The following is a 7,872-nucleotide window of genomic DNA, read 5'->3' as shown; positions in this document are numbered from 1 at the left end:
TCCGGGCGCGTAGGAGGAGGCGCTTCATACCTCTCGGTGCCAGGCCGCACGCTCTCCGGGTGCGCTTCCTCTCCACAGGTATCTCCCGGCCGGCTGGATACCCGCCCTGGTGACTAGGAGAGAAAGAATGCAGAACGGCATCAAGGCCTGGGTGATTTTCCAAATTAACTGGGCAGATTCGCGCACCGGCCCGCGTTCCGCACCGCACCAGGTGCAGCGTGGTACCGGTTGCCGTCTCACCTCGGTCTGCCGCTTCTGATGACCCGTGCAAAACCAAGCCTCACCTAGACCCCGCGCAAGGATGAGGAGGAAGGGATGGCTTCCCTTGAACCAGCGGAGGGCTGGCAGAGGGGCCTCGGAGGAAGAAGCCTTAGGAGAAAAAGAGCTTCGCAACTGGGACATGGCTTGGGCATAACAGCCGAGGGTGTTTGCCAGGGTTTACCAGCTCATTACCTTTTTTCATTTTTTACAGAATCCCAAATATGTAAAATAAAGATGATGCCAAATTAGACACAGCTGAGGGCTTTTTAATGGAGGAGATTGTTTGTTTGGTTTTGGGGGTTTTTTTCTCCACATTAAGACTCAAAACAGTACCATCCCTTAAGGGCTACTGATAAACTAAGCCTCCCCAGGCCGGTGTGCTTTGTCTACTTCTGGCACCTTGTGCTGTGGCTGATGGTGCCACACCTGCTGCAGTCTTCCTTCTCATCTTCCTATTTTTAGACTCATAGTGGAGGAAATGCTGATAAACTAGCTTTAAGTACAAGAAAGTAGGGTCTTCAAAAGTAGTGCCTCGGGGCTGGTGAGATGGCTCAGTGGTCTAAAGCACCTACTTAGAACAAGCTTAGCAAAGCACAGGGACCGTGGTTCAATCCCCCAGCACCACATGCCAGCCAGCCCCGCCCCCTGGTGGGCTGAGCTGGCCACGCGCGCGCGCACACACACACACACACACACACACACAAATTAAAAAAAAAAAAAGTAGTGCCTCACCTTTCAGGCATGATTTGTGTAAATGTTCTGCATGCTTGAAAGGATGCTTTTGTTTCTATGAAAGATATTGATGGTGGTCTGACCATGTGAACAAACTCCGAAAACACCTGTGAGGTATCTAGTTTATTCTTTTGCCATTTGTTGACCACCCAGTATGGGGAAGACATTGAAAAGGTAAGTACTGATTCCGCACTCAGGAGAAAAGAACACACTCATAAGTGATGTAAAATAAATATGTAAATGTTGCATTGACAGATTCATTTCAGTAATGTAAGCTGGGCTGTTTCAAACCATTCTGGGAGTTAACTATTTCATACACGCTGGTCTTAGCATCTCTTCTGTTTCATCACTTCCACATCCCCAGAACACTTTTCAGACATTTTGCACTCATTCTCCTCTCTTATTCCCAGGTTCCCAACTTCTCTTGCCTATTTGTCATTTTTCAGCATCATCTAAACCTATTCAAGCCTTGCCTGTCCTTCAAAAAAAAGGAAAAAAAAATTTCACTCATGTTACCACATCCTCTATTGACTTTATGCGCTTCTCCTTATCAGCTTCTCACTCCTCAACTCATGGCTATGACCCGGTTGCATTAAGAGCTGATTTGATCCTAAATACCCTTGTCCCTTTTTAAGTTCTCATGTTACTAGAACTTTCAGGTACTTGGCAACACTTTGAAACTTCCTTACCTTCAAGACATGACTCCTCTCTTAACCTCTTTAACTGCTCCTAAGTCTCCAGGATTCTGTTTTCAGCTCATCTCATTATGCATATTTTCCCTAAGCCACTTTATCCACTTGGTCTTCATCTGACATCTAAATCAGCAGCTGTTGAAGGGCCACTCTCTAAGGTTCCACATACACAAAAGTCTACCGAGATATCTGGAGGTGCCTGAAGCTCCATGTGGCAAAAGCTGTTTAGCACACTGTGTACCACTTGCCCAACTCAGAAACCTGGGAGTCATACTTGATTCTCACCTTTTCCTCCCTGCCACAACTAATGATTATGAAGTTGTCAATTTGACTTCTTAAATATCTTTAGAATCTGTCCCTCTTAACTTCGTTCACCTAGCCTAGGGTACTAGCCCTTTATAGAGTAATTGGATCATGGGGCACTGTATTGCACAGCACATTAACCCACTGATGTTCATAGTTTGGCTGTGCTGTTAGGAGGTGGGGCCCAGAGAGAGGTAGTCAGTGAGGGCTGTGCTTGGGAGTGCATCTCTCCACAGTGTTCTTTCCAACTTGATCTCTGTTTCCTGGCTACTGTGAAGTGAGCGGCTTTGTTCCACCAGGCTCATCAACCACAGTGTTTCTGCTTTGGGGCCAGCTAAACATGGACTAAATAAAACCTATGAAGCAGTGGACAAAAACAAACCTCTCTTCCTTTCAGTTGTATATACTAGGTAAAGAAAATATATTCAGGTTGGAAAAAACCTTTCAAGACTTTACCATCCATTGTGTCCCTGCACAGCATGTCACACAGACCTTCCATTAATCTCTCTCTCCCCTGTCTCTCTGTCTCCTGTGGCTTCTTACACTCACTATCCAACTCCTAGAGTGTTACTACTTGCCCTGACCCACATACAAATATGTTGTTTGTCAGTTTAGAATGTCATTTGAATACAAGCAAATTGTACATCAGTGTTAGTTGAAATTCCACATACGTTGAAGTTGTAATCCAAGAAGCTTTCTAGAAACAAAAACATGTAAGTGTACACAATGGAGGGATCCACCCTTGCCTGGAGAAACTGTCAGAGAATAATCAACTTGGAAAGCCATACTATTAAAATTATTTTACAATAGTCATAATCATAGACAATAATATTTCCTATGGCTTTCAGGCAAAAAAAATCAAATTGTTTAAAAACAGGACTTTATGATTATGGCTCTGGCATGGAGAAAAAACAAAAATGACTATAATACCTGCACTCTGAGAGGCTTACAAGATCAAGGTTACAAGATCAAGCCCAGCCTGGGCAATTTAAGAAGACTGTCTCAAAAAACTCAAAATAGAAAGGGATTGAGCATATAGCTCAGTACAAAGTTCTTGGTTTGGTCATCAGTACCATAAAAGAAAAAAAAAAGTAGGAAAATTACATTACAATACAATAAAGAAGGCTGCAAATTCTTGTCACTCCTTTGACCCCAGATGACCATAGTGAATTGTCTGACCAGTAGACTGTATGCCAAGTCAGACAAACTCTTAAAGGTATTTACCTGGTCTTTGGGAACACTTGTCTTTAAAGCTCTGCACTGCAAGGGCTGACAAGATAGCTCAGCAGACTAAGCGCCTGTTTAGATAAGCTCAGGGAGCAGGATTCAATCCCTGGCACCATATGCCACACCAGCCCTGCACCCAGGTGTGCTGAGCTGGACACTGAAACTGGGCAGGCATGGTGGTGCATGCCTGTAATCCCAGCAATAGAAAGGCTGAAAACAGGAGAATCACTACAAGTCTGAGCTTCATAGTGAGACCCTGTACCAAATACATTTTTTAAAAAATCTCTGCACTGCAATGGGAAATATTTCATGTATTTCATTTCCTACAGAAAGGTCTTCATGAAGGAGAGGACCTCAGTGATCCTAACTCATAGGCATGAACTCAAAACTCTGTAACAATCCAAATATTAGCTCAGTGCTCAGTGACCTCCCCTGAAGTCCTGTGGAACAGAAGACTCATACAACCAAACCCTTTCCAAATTCCTGATTCCAAAGTTTATAAAACTGTATTCAAATTTGTTCTTACTTCTTAAAATCCATTTGTTGTGGTTTGGGGTTTTGCAAATGAGAACAATTTAATACACTATAAGTAATTTATACAGTTGTTTTTTAATAGTCACCTAAAAATCATATACAAAGAGGTGCAGGAAATCTGTCCACATACGAAAGATTAAAGAATCCAGGTGAGGGCCTTGATCTCACAATAGTGTCCTGCATGAGTCCAGCTGAAGACTTAGAGCCCTTAACAATGCCTCCTATAAGTCCAACTGGAGGCCTAGAACCCACAATAATGTCTTGTGCAGGCCTGTTTCACAGGTCTACCCTGGAAAGGTACAAAGGTCAGGAATGGAAGCTAGAAAGTCTATGCTAGCAGATGAAGGATCTTTGCTAGCAGGGTGAAGGATCTTTTCTAGCAGGGTAAAGGATCTGGAGCCTGGAAGCAACACTCAAGGTAAAAACCAAAGCTCCCCCGAAAAACTACCACAGCCATCCTCAGGAACAGTGAGGTCCCAAGTTCCCCCAATGATGAGGAAAGCCAAGTTCCCATCAGGAAAGCCAGCAGGACAAGCTTCTCCAGGAGGCTAAGCTGTGCGCCATCTTCTCCTCCAGGGCCAGGAAGAGATGCTCAAGGTGAGGACCAGAGCTCCCCCAAAGTGAACCATAGCCATTCTCAGTGACAACAGAATCCCCACATTCCTCCTTTGAGAACAGCCAAGTTCCATCAGGAAAACCTGCATGACAAAGTCCTCCAGCAGAACAGCCCAAGAGAAACAGCAGCTTTCAACAGCTTCCCTAAACAGCTTCCCTAACAGCCTCCAACAGCTTCTCTAGTTCTGCTTCTTATGCTGTTGGCAACAATCCTCAAGTGGGCCTCCCATACCCAGCACCATTCTAGTTCAGTTCAGCTGGTGTAACAAGTTGACCACCAGTTAGCAATACACCACATTATTTAGTGTAGTTTATTATGTGGTCTGTTAACCAAACAGTTGGCATCAGCCTTCTCAAGAGCAACATAAGTGATATGTTTTCAGCATTTTTAGGAGATGCAAGCTAAGGGCTTTAGATGCAGCTATCATGCTGTTCATCAAGCTTCAACACTATAGCAAATCTGTTTATAAAATATAAGAATTCAAGAATTCTACATATATAAGCTGATCCTAAGTATTAACTAGAACAAGAGTTAGTAAAGTTTCTGAAGCATTAGATAGTAAGTCCTGTAGGTTTGGCAACTGACTACCCAACTGTTGTCATTGTAGCACAACAGCAACCAGAGATAATACATAAGTAAATAGGTAGAACTATGTTCAACGTTCACCTTTCAGTCTAGCACTGTCACTTGTCAATTTATGTTGAAGATACCTTGAAAAGTACATGTGCATTGTCCTGTTATGAGTTGCAAAATATTAGACAGATGTAAGTGCCCAAATATAAATGACTAGTCAAATAAGCAATGATACACAACAAAATACTAGGAAGCAAAAAGAAAAGATGAAGATTTTCAGTAATGGACCTGTAGTCATTCCAGGATGTCCTAGTAAGTTACAAAAGCAAATATATTCTTTTGGGGGGATATCAGGAATCAAAGTCAGGACCTCATGCTTGCCAGGCAGGCACTGCGCTGCTGAGCTATATCTCTGGTGCAAAAGCAAATATATTGTATGTTAAGTTTTGTCCAATAAAGATAAGAGTAAAATATAGTAGACTTGCTTATCTTAGTAAAATGAAACACAAGACAAGTAAACCAGAAAACGATGCAATTTGTTATCGATAAGGAACTAAGCGAGGGAACAGGATAGAAAGCATAAGAAAAGACAATTCTGATATTTTGATGTAGCTTTTGGCCTTTAAAGCATGTTAATGTTATATGTATTCAGAATAAAAGTAAATTTAAAAGGATAAGGAAAAATTAAAAACTTTCAACTAAATGTAAAGAGAAACAAACAAACCTAGTTTGTATGCCCGAAAATGGTAGGACCACAATAAAGGGAGGAAAAATAACCAAATAATTTTAAGTATAGAACTTTGCTATGCCAGCATCGGATGAGCATAAGAAACTGGGGGTAAGGGGGTAACTTGGAAAAAAAGGAACAGAATTGCCAGTAAACTTATTTTAGTATTAAGAATTAAATATAGGGAATGCTGAGTTATCTCCCTAGTTCTTCTTCTGTTTAGAGTCTCACTAAAATACCCATTCTGACCTCAAACTTGAGATCCTTCTGTCTCAACCTTCTTAATAGCTAGGATCACAGGCAAGCACTATGATGCCAACTGAAATACTGGATACCTTAATAGCTAGTGCTTACTTTCAAGTTACACTATCAAAGTTTTAAAACATCAATATTCAGTGTTAAATAGTTTGTTGAAGAAATGTAAGTTATACAATCACCATGGAGGGTGATTTGGAGTTAAACAAAATCTTTTAAAATGCTAAAGCTCTTTGACCCAAAAATCCTAATTTTTAGAATTTGGGTTTCATGGAAATATTAAATGATGTATAATTAAACTTATACATTACATTTTTTTTATCAGTTACTTTTGTGTGTGTGTGTGTGTGTGTGTGTGTGTGTGTGGTAGCAGAGTTTGAACTCAGGACCTTGCACTTGCCAGGCACTGTGCTGCTGAACTATATCTGCAGCCCATGATCATCTTTTGAAAGAATGTTTATATCAGGTAAAAAGATGTGTGCTGTACAATCCAAAATTATGTGAGCTACAAGTAGCCAAACAGAAAAAAAAGGGGAAATAATATAAATGTTGTAGCAGAGGAAACACATGGCAAATAAGCATATGAAAAGGTCCTCAACTTCATTAGTAGTCAGGGACATGCAAATTAATGCTACAAAATTAAACACCCACTAGAATGGCAAAGTTGTGAAGTCTGACAATATCAAATGTTGGATGGTAGGTTAATCACTTAAGAGCCCTAAGTGGGCTGGTGAGATGGCTCAGTGGTCTAAAGCACCTACTTAGTACAAGCTTAGCAAAGCACAGGGACTGCGGTTCAATCCCCCAGCACCACATGCCAGCCAGCCCCGCCCCCTGGTGGGCTGAGCTGGCCACACACACACACACACACACACACACACACATAAAAAAAAAAATTTAAAAAAAAAAAAAAAAAAAAAGAGCCCTAAGTGATTGCACACCCCTCCTGGTGCAGGTGTTCGTGTCTCAGAGGGTGTGTGAACCCTGCACTGCTCTCAAGACCTACAACTGTAAAGTACTGAGGACAGTGCTGATGTCCAGGAAGCAAAGGATGAATAAATGAACTTGAGCTTCTGAGAGGCTTGAGATGGCCAGGAAGACAGGCAGCACAGGGATGTGGTGCTAGCATTGCTGAACAATCTGGGTTCTCCTCAAGGTTTTGAGTCCACGGCATAACTTTAATAGGCAAAACTGTGGGGTTTTTTTCTGTTTGTTTGTTTTTGTTTGGATTTTTGTTTGTTTGTTTGTTTTTGTTTTGGAAACAAGTTCTCACTATGCAATCCAGGCAATCCTTAAACTAAAATTCTCCAGCCTCAGCCTCCCAAGGGCTGGAATTAAAGCATGTGCCACCATGCCGTTGATAGACAAGACTTCCTAAGATTTACCTTGGAAATAGTCATATTCTGCAAGAAATCCATCCTTGAGACTGGTCACTGTGGCACATGTGTGTAAACCCAGCTATTGGGAAGGGTGAGACATAACTGCAAGTTTGTAGGCCACCTGGGTGATTGCATGAGACTTTGTATTAAAATGAAGTCTTAAGAAGAGTGGGGAGCCAGGAATGGTGATATTAAAAAAAAAAAAAAGTGAGTTTTTTTAGGGGCCGAGGAGATACCTCAGTAGAATAAGTGCTTGCCTGGCAAGTGCAAGAGCCTGAGTTCAATCCCCAGTTCTGTAAAAATAAGTAAGAATGGTGATATACACCTAGCATCCCAAAATAAAGTACAAAAATATTAAAAGGACCCTGTGAAGACCCTTAGCTTAATGCTCAGCACAAATAAATACACAAATATAAGTAACAGGCTTGGAATGTAGCTTTATGATGCAGAGCTTGCTTAACATCTGTGAGGCCCTGGATTGGACTTCCCAGAACCTTCTAAAAAGAAAAAACTCCTCAGATGCCAAGCTGACGGTTCAACTGCACTGGATAGATAGGGAGACTTATATCACGC

The sequence above is a fragment of the Octodon degus genome, unplaced genomic scaffold, assembly GCF_000260255.1.
Source record: "Octodon degus isolate 3935 unplaced genomic scaffold, OctDeg1.0 scaffold00019, whole genome shotgun sequence".
Lineage (NCBI taxonomy): Eukaryota > Metazoa > Chordata > Mammalia > Rodentia > Octodontidae > Octodon > Octodon degus.
Note: the sequence above shows the minus strand (reverse complement) of the source record.